Consider the following 12856-nt stretch of genomic DNA (forward strand, 5'->3'; position numbering starts at 1 on the left):
TTGCAATCCACAACTTTTATTTACTCCGTTGAGTTGCTGTGGGATTATTCCTGCAGGGGTTGGGATTGATTTTGCTACGTTTTCGGGACTTGCCTAGGGAAGCAAGGTTTGCAATGTACATACCATATGAAAACAAGGTCTGCATGTAAGATGAGATACATGTTCTTCCTCCAAAGGGTTGAAAGAAATGCAAGGGAGTATGCGGAGTAATGACCACCTCTGGGATGCAATGAGGTTTCTTTCTGCCTTTACAACAACAACAACAACAACAACAACAACAACAACACACTTTATTTATCTTCTGTCCTTCTCTCCTAAGGGACTCAGAGAGGATTACAGCAGTGTTTCTCAACCTGGGGGTCGGGACCCCTGGGGGGGGGGTCGCGAGGGGGTGTCAGAGGGGTCGCCAAAGACAATTAGAAAACACAGTAGATGTAGCTAAACTACAACTCCAAAACTCAAGATCAATGCCCACCAAACCCTTCCAGTATTTTCTGTATTTTCGGTTGATCATGGGAGTTCTGTGTGCCAAGTTTGGTTCAATTCTATCATTGGTGGAGTTCAGAATGCTCTTTGATTATAGGTGAACTATAAATCCCAGCCACTACAACTTCCAAATGTCAAGTTCTATCTTCCCCAAACTGCACCAGTGTCCACATTTGGTCACCCTGAGTATTCATGCCAAGTTTGGTCCAGATGCATCAGTGCTCTCTGGATGTAGGTAAACTATAACTCCAAAACCCAAGGTCAATGCCCACCACACTCTTGCAGAATTTGTTGTTGTTTATGGGACCAACATGGTGGACTTCAGAATGCTCTTTGATTGTAGGTGAACTATAAATCCCAGCCACTACAACTCCCAAATGTCAAGGTCTATCTTCCCCAAACTGCACCAGTGTCCACATTTGGTCACACTGAGTATTCATGCCAAGTTTGGTCCAGATGCATCAGTGCTCTCTGGATGTAGGTAAACTATAACTCCAAAATCCAAGGACAATGCCCACCACACTCTTCCAGAATTTGTTGTTGGTCATGGGAGCTCTGTGTCCCAAGTTCGGTTCAATTCCATCATTGGTGGAGTTCAGAATGCTCTTTGATTATAGGTGAACTATACATCCCAGCTACTACAACTCCCAAATGTCAAGGTCTATCTTCCCCAAACTGCACCAGTGTCCACATTTGGTCACCCTGAGTATTCATGCCAAGTTTGGTCCAGATGCATCAGCGCTCTCTGGAGGTAGGTAAACTATAACTCCAAAACCCAAGGTCAATGCCCACCACACTCTTGCAGAATTTGTTGTTGGTCATGGGACCAACATGGTGGAGTTCAGAATGCTCTTTGATTGTAGGTGAACTATAAATCCCAGCCACTACAATTCTCAAATGTCAATGTCTATCTTCCCCAAATGCACCAGTGTCCACATTTGGTCACACTGAGTATTCATGCCAAGTTTGGTCCAGATGCATCAGCGCTCTCTGGAGGTAGGTAAACTATAACTCCAAAACACAAGGTCAATGCCCACCACACTCTTCCAGAATTTGTTGTTGGTCATGGGAGCTCTGTGTCCCAAGTTTGGTTCAATTCCATCATTGGTGGAGTCAGAATGCTTTTTGATTGTAGGTGAACTATAAATCCCAGCCACTACAACTCCCAAATGTCAAGGTCTATCTTCCCCAAACTGCACCAGTGTCCACATTTGGTCACACTGAGTATTCATGCCAAGTTTGGTCCAGATGCATCAGTGCTCTCTGGATGTAGGTAAACTATAACTCCAAAACCCAAGGTCAATGCCCACCACACTCTTGCAGAATTTGTTGTTGGTCATGGGACCAACATGGTGGAGTTCAGAATGCTCTTTGATTGTAGGTGAACTATAAATCCCAGCCACTACAACTCCCAAATATCAAGTTCTGTCTTCCCCAAACTGCACCAGTGTCCACATTTGGTCACCCTGAGTATTCATGCCAAGTTTGGTCCAGATGCATCAGTGCTCTCTGGATGTAGGTAAACTATAACTCCAAAACCCAAGGTCAATGCCCACCACACTCTTGCAGAATTAGTTGTTCGTCATGGGAGCTCTGTGTCCCAAGTTTGGTTCAATTCCATCATTGGTGGAGTTCAGAATGCTCTTTGATTGTAGGTGAACTATAAATCCCAGCCACTACAACTCCCAAATGACAAAATCAATCCTCCCCTCAACCCCACCAGTATTCAAATTTGGGTGTATTGAGTATTTGTGCCGAATGAATGAAAATACATCCTGCATACTGGATATTTACAACCTGATTCATAACAGGAGCAAAATTATAGTTGTGAATTAGCAATGAAAATAATGTTATGGTTGGGGGTCACCACCACATAAGGAACTGTATTAAGGGGTCACGGCATTAGGAAGGTTGAGAACCACTGCCATAGACAAACATTCAGTGCCTTATAATCATATACAATACAGTGAGACAAAGAAACTCAAAGGCAGAGGCTTCTCCTTTCATTTCCGGCTTCTGGAGTTGGTACTCATCTCCATTTTCAAGCTAAGGAGCCGGCAAGATTGCTTGGAGTGTCTCTTTGCCTTTACCACTGAAGCAGTACCTCTTCATCTCTAATACTACTACTAGTACTACTACTACTAATAATAATAATAATATTTTTTTATTTATCGTGTCACCAGCAATCATACCATTGTATTACATTTCTAACAGAACAAAACAAACAGATTAAAAAAAAACACAGATTTTCCAAACTTGGTAGTTGATTAAATGTCCTTTGACGAGTATCTGGTCACTTGGAGTGCTTCTGGTGTTGCCGCAAGAAGGTCCTCCATCGTGCATGTGGCAGGGCTCAGGGTGCATTGCAGCAGGTGGTCAGTGGTTTGCTCTTCTCCACACTTGCATGTCGAGGATTCCACCCTGTAGCCCCATTTCTGAAGGTTGGCTCTGCATCTCGTGGTGCCAGAGCGCAGTCTGTTCAGCGCCTTCTAAGTCGCCCAGTCTTCTGTGTGCCCAGGGGGGAGTCTCTCATCTGGTATCACCCATGGATTGAGGTGCTGGGTTTGGCCCTGCCACTTTTGGACTCTCGCTTGCTGAGGTGTTCCAGCGAGTGTCTCTGTAGATCTAAGAAAACTATTTCTTGATTTAAGTCGTTGATGTGCTGGCTGATACCCAAACAAGGGATGAGCTGGAGATGTCTCTGCCTTGGTCCTTTCACTATTGGCTGCTACTTCCCAGCGGATGTCAGGTGGTGCAATACTGGCTAAGCAGTGTAATTTCTCCAGTGGTGTAGGGCGCAGACGCCCCGTGATAATGCGGGTTGTCTCATTAAGAACCACATCCACTGTTTTAGTGTGGTGAGATGTGTTCCACACTGGGCATGCATACTCAGCAGCAGAGTAGCATAGCGCAAGGGCAAATGTCTTCACTGTGTCTGGTTGTGATCCCCAGGTTGTGCCAGTCAGCTTTCGTATGATGTTGTTTCTAGCGCCCACCTTTTGCTTGAAGTTCAGGCAATGCTTCTTGTAGGTAAGAGCACGGTCCAAAGTGACTCCCAGGTATTTGGGTGTGTTGCAATGCTCCAGTGGGATTCCTTCCCAGGCAATCCTCAGAGCTCGGGATGCTTGTCTGTTCTTAAGGTGAAAGGCGCATGTCTGTGTTTTAGATGGATTAGGGATCTGTTGGTTTTCCCTGTAATAGGCAGTAAGAGCACCTAGAGCTTCGGAGAGCTTCTGTTCAACCATCTCAAAGCTCCCTGCTTGAGCAGTGATGGCACGATCATCAGCATAGATGCAGCTCTCTGTCCCTTCTGGCAGTGGCTGGTCATTTGTGTAGATGTTGAACATGGATGGAGCAAGCACGCTCCCCTGAGGCAGGCCGTTCTTCTGTTTCCACCATCTGCTTCTCTGGCCCTGAACTCAACAAAAAAGCTCCTGTTTTGTAGCAGGTTTCCTATGAGGCGGGTGAGGTGGTCATCCTTTGTGATATTATACATTTTTCTCAGGAGGAGGCGATGGTTGACAGTATCATAGGCTGCTGACAGGTCTATGGAGACAGCTCCTGTGATCTGCTGCCTTTCAAAGCCATCTTCTATGCGCTGATTCAGGTTCAGCACTTGCGATGTGCAGCTTTTGCCTTTCCTGAAGCCAGCTTGCTGTGGGATCAGACAGGGGTCTATTTTTTCCGTAATTCTATGCAACTCACCTGTTGCCAAAATGGAAGCATGCTCTGGTGGCCTTTAGAATTATGGAAAATAATAATAATAATTATTGTTATTATTATTATTATTTTACATTTATTATTTTACTTTATTATTGTTATTATTACATTTATTTTACTTTATTATTACTGTTATTATTATGTTTCCCTTATTTTACTCTATTATTATTATTATTATTATTATTATTATTATTATTATTACATGATTTTCCTCTTTACTATTATTATTATGAGTCGCCTTCGCCTATGAGCGGGATACAAATATTGTAAATAAATAAAATAAATAATTGGAAGGACACTTAAGCACATTTACATCGAAGAAGCTTGGAATAATGGTTTAATCAGAGTTGGACAGTCTTATCTTAAATTTCCGTTTTATGTAAATATTCAAAAACATTTAACCTCCTGACATCTCAATTAATGTAATTTTATTGGTATCTATTTTTATTTTGAAATTTACCCATAGCTGCTGCATTTCCCACCCTCGGCTTATACTCGAGTCAATCAGTTTTCCCAGTTTTTTGTGGTAAAATTGGGGTCGGCTTATACTCGAGTATATACGGTATGTGGTTTTGTGTATGCATTGTGATGTAATGCAACATATCATAGTCCTTCTTTAAGGGTCTCTTTCAAATCTATGATACTATATCTGTGTGTGTGAGAGAGAATCATATCTATCTATCTATATCTATGGCTGGATGGCTCTTTGTCAGGAGGGCTTTGATTACGTTTTCTTGCCCTGGTGAAGGAAGTTGGACTGGATGGCCTTAAGTATTTTCTGTTGGTCATGGGGGTTCTGAGTGGAAAGTTTGCCACATTTCCGTCGTTTGTGGGTTTCAGAATGCTCTTTAATTGTAGTGAACTATAAATCCCAGTAAGTACAAATCCCAAATGTCAATGTCTATTTCCTCCAAACTCCATCTGTGTTCATATTTAGGCATATGGAATATTTGTGTCAAGTTTGGTCCAGATCCATCATTGTTTGAGTCCACAGTGCTCTCTGGATGTAGGTGAACTACAACTCCCAAACTCAAGGTCAATGCCCACCAGACCCTTCCAGTGTGTTCTGTTGGTCATGGAAGTCCTGTATGCCATGTTTGGTTGAATTCCATCATTGGTGGGGTTCAGAATGCTCTTTGATTGTAGGTGAACTATAAATCCCAGCAACTACAACTCCCAAATGTCAAGGTCTATTTCACTTAAACTCCATCTGTGTTCATATTTGGGCACATGGAATATTCGTGTCAAATTTGGTCCAGATCCATCATTGTTTGAGTCCATAGTGCTCTCTGGATATGGGTGAACTATAATTCCCAAACTGAAGGTCAATATCCACCAAACCTTTCCAGTTTTTTCTTTTGGTCATGGGAGCCCTGGGTGCTAAGTTTGGCCCAATTCCATCATTGGTGGAGTTCAGAATGCTCTTTGATTGTAGGTAAACTATAACTCCCAGCAACTACAACTCCCAAATGCCAAGGTCTATTTTCCTTGAACTCCATCTGTGTTCATATTTGGACATATGGAATATTTGTGCCGAGTTTGGTCCAGATCCTGTATGCCATGTTTGGTTGATTTCCATCATTGGTGGAGTTCAGAATGCTCTTTGATTGTAGGTGAACTATAAATCCCAGCAACTACAACTCCCAAATGTCAAGGTCTATTTTCCTTAAACTCCATCTGTGTTCATATTTGGACATATGGAATATTTGTGCCAAGTTTGGTCCAGATCCTGTATGCCATGTTTTGTTGAATTCCATCATTGGTGGAGTTCAGAATGCTCTTTGATTGTAGGTGAACTATAAATCCCAGCAACTACAACTCCCAAATGTCAAGGTCTATTTTCCTTAAACTCCATCTGTGTTCATATTTGGATATATGGAATATTTGTGCCAAGTTTGGTCCAGATCCTGTATGCCATATTTGGTTGAATTCCATCATTGGTGGAGTTCAGAATGCTCTTTGATTGTAGGTAAACTATAAATCCCAGCAACGACAATTCCCAAATGACAAAATCATTTTTTTGAGTGGAGGACATAAATTGGACTGTTAGGTGTCTTGTGTCCAAATTTGGTGTCAATTCCCCCCGTGGTTTTTGAGTTCTGATGGTAGCACGAACTAACATTACATTTTTATTTATATAGATATCTCTCTCTCTCAAAAGCTACCATCAGGGGGAGCTTTTGAGACCTTTCGATAAATTGTGTGTATGTGTGTATACATAGATAATATATAAACACACACTAACAAAATAGCCACAACTGTCCCGGCAAAGCGACTTTGCCGACTTACCTGCTGTGTCTACAACTCTGTTGAAAGAAAGCACAAATCATTTCAGGAAAGAGGAAGATTCAGTCTCAAGCTTCAATGTTTACAACAGAATTGCAAACCCAGATGGAATCAAGACTAGAGACGGTTGCTTTCCTTCCTTGCTCTTTGGAGAAGGGCAGGGAGTCCCCCCAAAACATACACACAGTCGCACACACCCCTCTTTCTTGGCTATCTCTTGCTCTAGCTTGGATTCTGAATGATCAGATGGGGAACCTTGGATGCAAGGGGAGGTTTATTTTGGAGGAAGGAACTGCGCCATCCCAAAACTGCACTGATGAGGACCACAAGGGAGAGAAAGAGGATTGCATAACTTTGGACGGCAATCTCTGGAAGAGAGGAGAAAATGTAACACAGAGAAAGAAAGAAAGCCATAAAAAAGAAAGGGGAGGACGCAGAGAGAGAGGAAGAGAGCGAAAGCAGTTAAGGCAAGAAGAGAATCAAGTTTCAACACTTTTTTCAGCAGGGCAGGCATCACAATAAAGAACGACAACAACACCATGCCCAAGTTTGAGCAGCAAAGAGCCAAAGAGCGGAGATTCGGAGATTTGGAGAAATTGGCAAAATATTCTTGTTTACTCCGAAGCTGGAAGGGATTATCATCTTTATGGATCAATTGTCCTTATTTATTATTATTATTATTTCTGGTACTTCTACTCCGCCCTTCTCAACCCCCCGGGGGACGGGGACGGGGGGGACTCAGGGCGGCTTACAGAAAGGCACGATTTGATGCCTACACACAGGGGCGGCTCGTCCATTACGCGAAGTAAGCGGTCGCAGAACACTTTTTTTTTTGCCAGGGGCGCAGAGGCGCCTCTGTAAATGCCCCTCGACCGCCACTTGAGGAGCGCCCCCTCAGCTCACAACAGCCCTAGCAGTCCGGGGGGAGACTCGTCTTTCTTGCCTCGCTGCCGGGCGATCCTCTTCCCAAAGGGGCCGGGCCCTTGAGCCTCTCCTAGCCCCTCTCATTCCTGCTCCACCCGGTCACCGGGTGCGCAAGCAGAGCCGGCGCTCAATCGACCTCCACGTTAGATCCCTTCCCCATGACCGGCTCCCTTTCCCGATCCCCCGGCACTCCACCCGCCTCCTCTCCTCTCTCGTTTCGGGTCCGGAGGTGTGTCTGAAGACCCCAGCATGCGCACCAAAAGTCGCCTCTTCTCCTGACTTTCTCTTCAGCCATTGGGACCAAGAGAGAGAGAGAGCCCCTCCGGCTGGAGGTATCTCCCACCTCCGCTCCCTCCTTTGTTTTTGCGCCTACCTTCAGGAAAGGTGGGCATCTCACCTCTCCCTCTCTCTCTCTCTCTTTCTCTTGGTCCCAATGGCTGAGGAGAAAGTCAGGAGAAGAGGTGACTTTTGGTGCACACGCCGGGGTCTTCAGGCACGCCTCCGGACCCAAAGCGGGCCAGGCAAGGGAGCAAGTGCGGCAAGTGTAGTTACTGGGATGTCTAGTTCACCTACAATGAAAGAGCATTCTGAACTCCACCAATGATGGAATTGAACCAAATATGGCACACAGAACTCCCACGACAAACAGAAAATATATATCAAAGATTGGTTGGGGGGGGGGGCGCCAAAATACTGTTTGCTTACCGTTGAAAATTACCTAGGACCGCCTCTGCCTACACAAGATATAAAAAAGGTAAAGGTAGTCCCCTGACATTAAGTCCAGTCATGTCTGACTCTGGGGTGTGGTGCTCATCTCCATTTCTAAGCCGAGGAGCCAGCGTTGTCCGTAGACACCTCCAAGGTCATGTGGCCGGCCTGACGGCATGGAGCGCCGTTACCTTCCCGCCGGAGCGGTACCTATTGAGCTACTCACATTTGCATGTTTTCGAACTGCTAGGTTGGCAGAAGCTAGGGCTGACAGCGGAAGCTCACACCGCTCCCCGGAATCGAACCTGCGACCTTTCGATCAACAAGCTCAGCAGCTCAGTGCTTTAACCCACCGCGCCATACATATAAACAGTAGTTAAAACAATGAGCAAGTTAAAATAATCAGTACATAACACAATCAATAAAACTAATCTCATGTTCAGCGTTCAGAGTTCCATAGTTCCAGTCCGTTTAGTCAATTCCTGTCCATCGTCAAGTCCTTTCTTTAGCTGCCAGAATGTCCAAAGGCCTGGTCCCAAATCCAAGTTTTCAATTTTTTCCTAAAGGAAAGGAGGGATGTCGCTGATCTAATTTCCCTGGGGAGTAAATTCCACAGGTGAGGGGCCACCACCGAGAAGGCCCTGCTCCTCGTCCCCGCCAATCTCACTTCTGATAGAGGCGGGGTTGAGAGCAGGGCCTCCCCAGAAGATCTTAGACTCCGAGGTGGGATGTAGAGGGAGATCCGTTCGGAGAGATACACTGGGCCGGAACCGTATAGGGTTTTGTAGGTCAAAACCAGCACTTTGAATTGTGCTTGGAACTGGATCGGCAGCCAGTGGAGCTGACACAACAGGGGGGTGGTGTGCTCCCTGTATGACACTCCGGTGAGCAGTCTGGCTGCCTCCCGCTGGACTAGTTGGAGTTTCCGAACAGTCTTCAAAGGCAACCCCACGTAGAGTGCGTTGCAGTAATCTAATCGGGATGTAACAAGAGCGTGGACCACCGTGGCCAGATCAGACTTCCCAAGGTACGGGTGCAACTGATGCACAAGTTTTAATTGTGCAAAAGCTCTCCTGGCCACTGCCAAGACCTGGGGTTCCAGGCTCAGCGATGAGTCCAGGATCACTCCAAAGCTGCGAACCTGCGTCTTCAGGGGGAGTGTAACCCCGTCCAGCACAGGCTGTAACCCTATGCCATGTTCGGCCTTACGACTGACCAGTAGGACCTCTGTCTTGTCTGGATTCAATTTCAATTTGTTAGCTCTCATCCAGTCCGACACAGTAGCCAAGCACCAGTTTAGGGTCTGGACAGTCTCCTTCCTCCCCATAAATCAACACAAACAAAGGGGATTCATAACCTAGCTGAAGTCAGGGAAATAATAATAATAATAATAATAATAATAATAATAATAATAGGGTTGTTGTAGGTTTTCTGGGCTATATGGCCATGTTCTAGAGGCATTTTCTCCTGACATTTCGCCTGCATCTATGGCAAGCATCCTCAGAGGTAGTGAGCATCACTACCTCTGAGGATGCTTGCCATAGATGCAGGCGAAACGTCAGGAGAAAATGCCTCTAGAACATGGCCATATAGTCCGGAAAACCTACATCAACCCAGTGATTCCGGCCATGAAAGCCTTTGACAAGAATAATAATAGTAATAATAATCAGCTGCTGCAAGAAGATTGCACAGACTATAAGCAGAGTCACAACACCATTGCTCAGATGATTCATTGGAACTTGTGTGACAAATACCATCTGCCTGAGACAAAGAACTGGTGGTACCACGAGCCTGAAAAAGTTACAGAAAATGAACACGTCAAGCTACTCTGGGTCTTCCGAATTCAGACAGACAGAGTTTTGGAGCGTAATACTCTTGACATCACAATCTTGTAAAAAAACAGTTTCTGCCAAAAATTTAGAGCTGAATTGACAAAGAAAAAACATGGCTGTGGAACTCTGAAAAAGGAGATAGAGAGCCTGATTCTGGCAGATGAAGGAAGCAGATGAAACAATAGATCACATCCTCCGCTGCTGCAAAAAGATTGCACAGACAGACTACAAGCAGAGGCACAACATCGTTGCTCAGGTGATTCATTGGAACTTGTGCCACAAATACCATCTGCCTGCGACAAAGAACGCATGGGATCACAAGCTGGAAAGAGTTACAGAGAATGAACACGTCAAACTCCTCTGGGATTTCTGAATTCAGACAGACAGAGTTTTGGAGCACAATACTCCTGACCTCACAGTTGTGTTAAAAAACAAAGTATGGATCGTACATAATAATAATTTTTTTAATATTCTGCTTTATCTCCTCGGAGGGACTCAGTGCGGATTACAACACACATACAAGGTTCCCATACATCAGACGGAGAATTTATTGGGAATCCACATCAGAACAACATATTTTATGTGTGGCCAAGACCCAAAAATCTATATAAACAAAAATGTAATGTTTGTTTGTGGGATTAGCATAACTCAAAAACCACTGGACAAATTGACACCAAATTTGGACACAAGACACCTCTCAGGCCAAAGAGTGACCATCACTCATAAAAACACTGAAAAACATAGCAGAAGGGGATTAAAAAAGTCAAAATCAAAAATTACAATGCATGCACAAAACCATATATATATACAAATATTTATATACACACACATATACACAGACTGGGCCACAGCAACACGTGGCAGGGGATGGCTAGTAACATATAAAACTGCTCTGATTTTAAGCAAACCAATACGTCTGAGAACCACATATGTGCGGCTGATTGGGGTAAATTGTAGGGGTGATACGCAAACATGATGTATATATTCAATTTTATCATATTTATTTACTGTATTGTTATAAGTGTTTTACTTAACTTATTATACAGAATGTAATCAAGTTTGATCAGGCCCTTTTGTTTGGTTTGGCATAATGATCTTGTTTGCTGTGAACTCATCTTGTTGCATAGCGATTAATAATAATGATTATGATGATGATGATAATAATAATAATGCACCCATTATTTGCCAATATATCACATGGTCCTAGACACTTGGGAAGTGTCTGATGTAGGATCAAATACAAAAGCCAGCGTAGTGATCTTGCTTGCCGTAAACTCATCTTATTGTGTATCAATAAATAACAACAACAACAACAATAATAATAATGCATCCATTATTCGCCAATACATCACACAGTCCTAGACACTTGGGAAGAGTCCAATGACGTGATTGAACACAAAAGCCAATATAGTCATCTTGTTTTACTGTGAACTCATCTTGTTGTGTATAAGTAATAATAATAATAATTATTATTATTATTATTATTATTATTATTAATGCACCCATTATTTGCCAATACATCACACAGTCCTAGACACTTGGGAAGTGTCTGTTGTAGGATTGAATACAAAAGCCAGCCTAGTGATCTTGTTTGCTGAGAACTCATCTTGTTGTGTATCAATAAATATTATTATTATTATTAATAAAAATAATGCACCCATTATTCAACAATACATCACACAGTCCAAGACATTTGGGAAGAGTCCAATGATGTTATTGAACAGAAAAGCCAGCCTAGTGATCTTGTTTTACTGTGAACTCATCTTGTTGCGTATAAAGTATTATTATTATTATTATTATTATTATTATTAATGCACCCATTATTCGCCAATACATCACACAGTCCTAGACACTTGGGAAGTGTCTGTTGTAGGATTGAATACAAAAGCCAGCCCAGTGAGCTTGTTTGCTGAGAACTCATCTTATTGTGTAGCAATAAATAATAATAATAATAATAATAATAATAATAATGCATCCATTATTCAACAATACATCACAGAGTCCAAGACACTTGGGAAGAGTCCAATGACATGTGATCAAACACAAAAAATAGTGATCTTATTTGCTGTGAACTCATATTGTTGTGTATCAATAAATAATAATAATAATAATAATAATAATAATAATAATAATAATAATAATGATGCAGCCATTATTTGCCGATACATCACAGAGTCCTAGATACTTGGGAAGTGTCTGATGTGGGATCAAATACAAAAGCCAGCCTAGTGAGTTTGCTTGCTGCAAAATCATCTTGTTGTGTATCAATTATTATTATTATTATTAATAATAATAATAATGCATCAATTATTTGACAATACATCACACAGTCCAAGACATTTGGGAAGAGTCCAATGACATGTGATTGAACATAACAGCCAACATAGTGATCTTGTTTGCTGTTAATACATCTTGCTGTGTATCAATAAATAATAATAATAATAATAATAATAATGCATCCATTATTTGTCAATATATCACACAGTCCTTGACACTTGGGAAGAGTCCAATGACATGTGATTGAACACAAAAGCCAACATAGTGATCTTGTTTGCTGTGAACTCATCTTGTTGTGTATCAATAAATAATAATAATAATAATAATAATAACAATGCACCCATTATTCGACAATACATCACACAGTCCAAGACACTTGGGAAGAGTCCAATGACATGTGATTGAACACAAAAGCCAACATAGTGATCTTGTTTGCTGTGAACTCATCTTGTTGTGTATCAATAAATAATAATAATAATAATAATAATAATAATAATGCACCCATTATTTGCCGATACATCACGGAGTCCTAGATACTTGGGAAGTGTCTGATGTGGGATCAAATACAAAAGCCAGCCTAGTGAGTTTGCTTGCTGCAAACTCATCTTGTTGTGTATCAATTA

The sequence above is a fragment of the Anolis sagrei genome, chromosome 11, assembly GCF_037176765.1.
Source record: "Anolis sagrei isolate rAnoSag1 chromosome 11, rAnoSag1.mat, whole genome shotgun sequence".
Taxonomy (NCBI): domain Eukaryota; kingdom Metazoa; phylum Chordata; class Lepidosauria; order Squamata; family Dactyloidae; genus Anolis; species Anolis sagrei.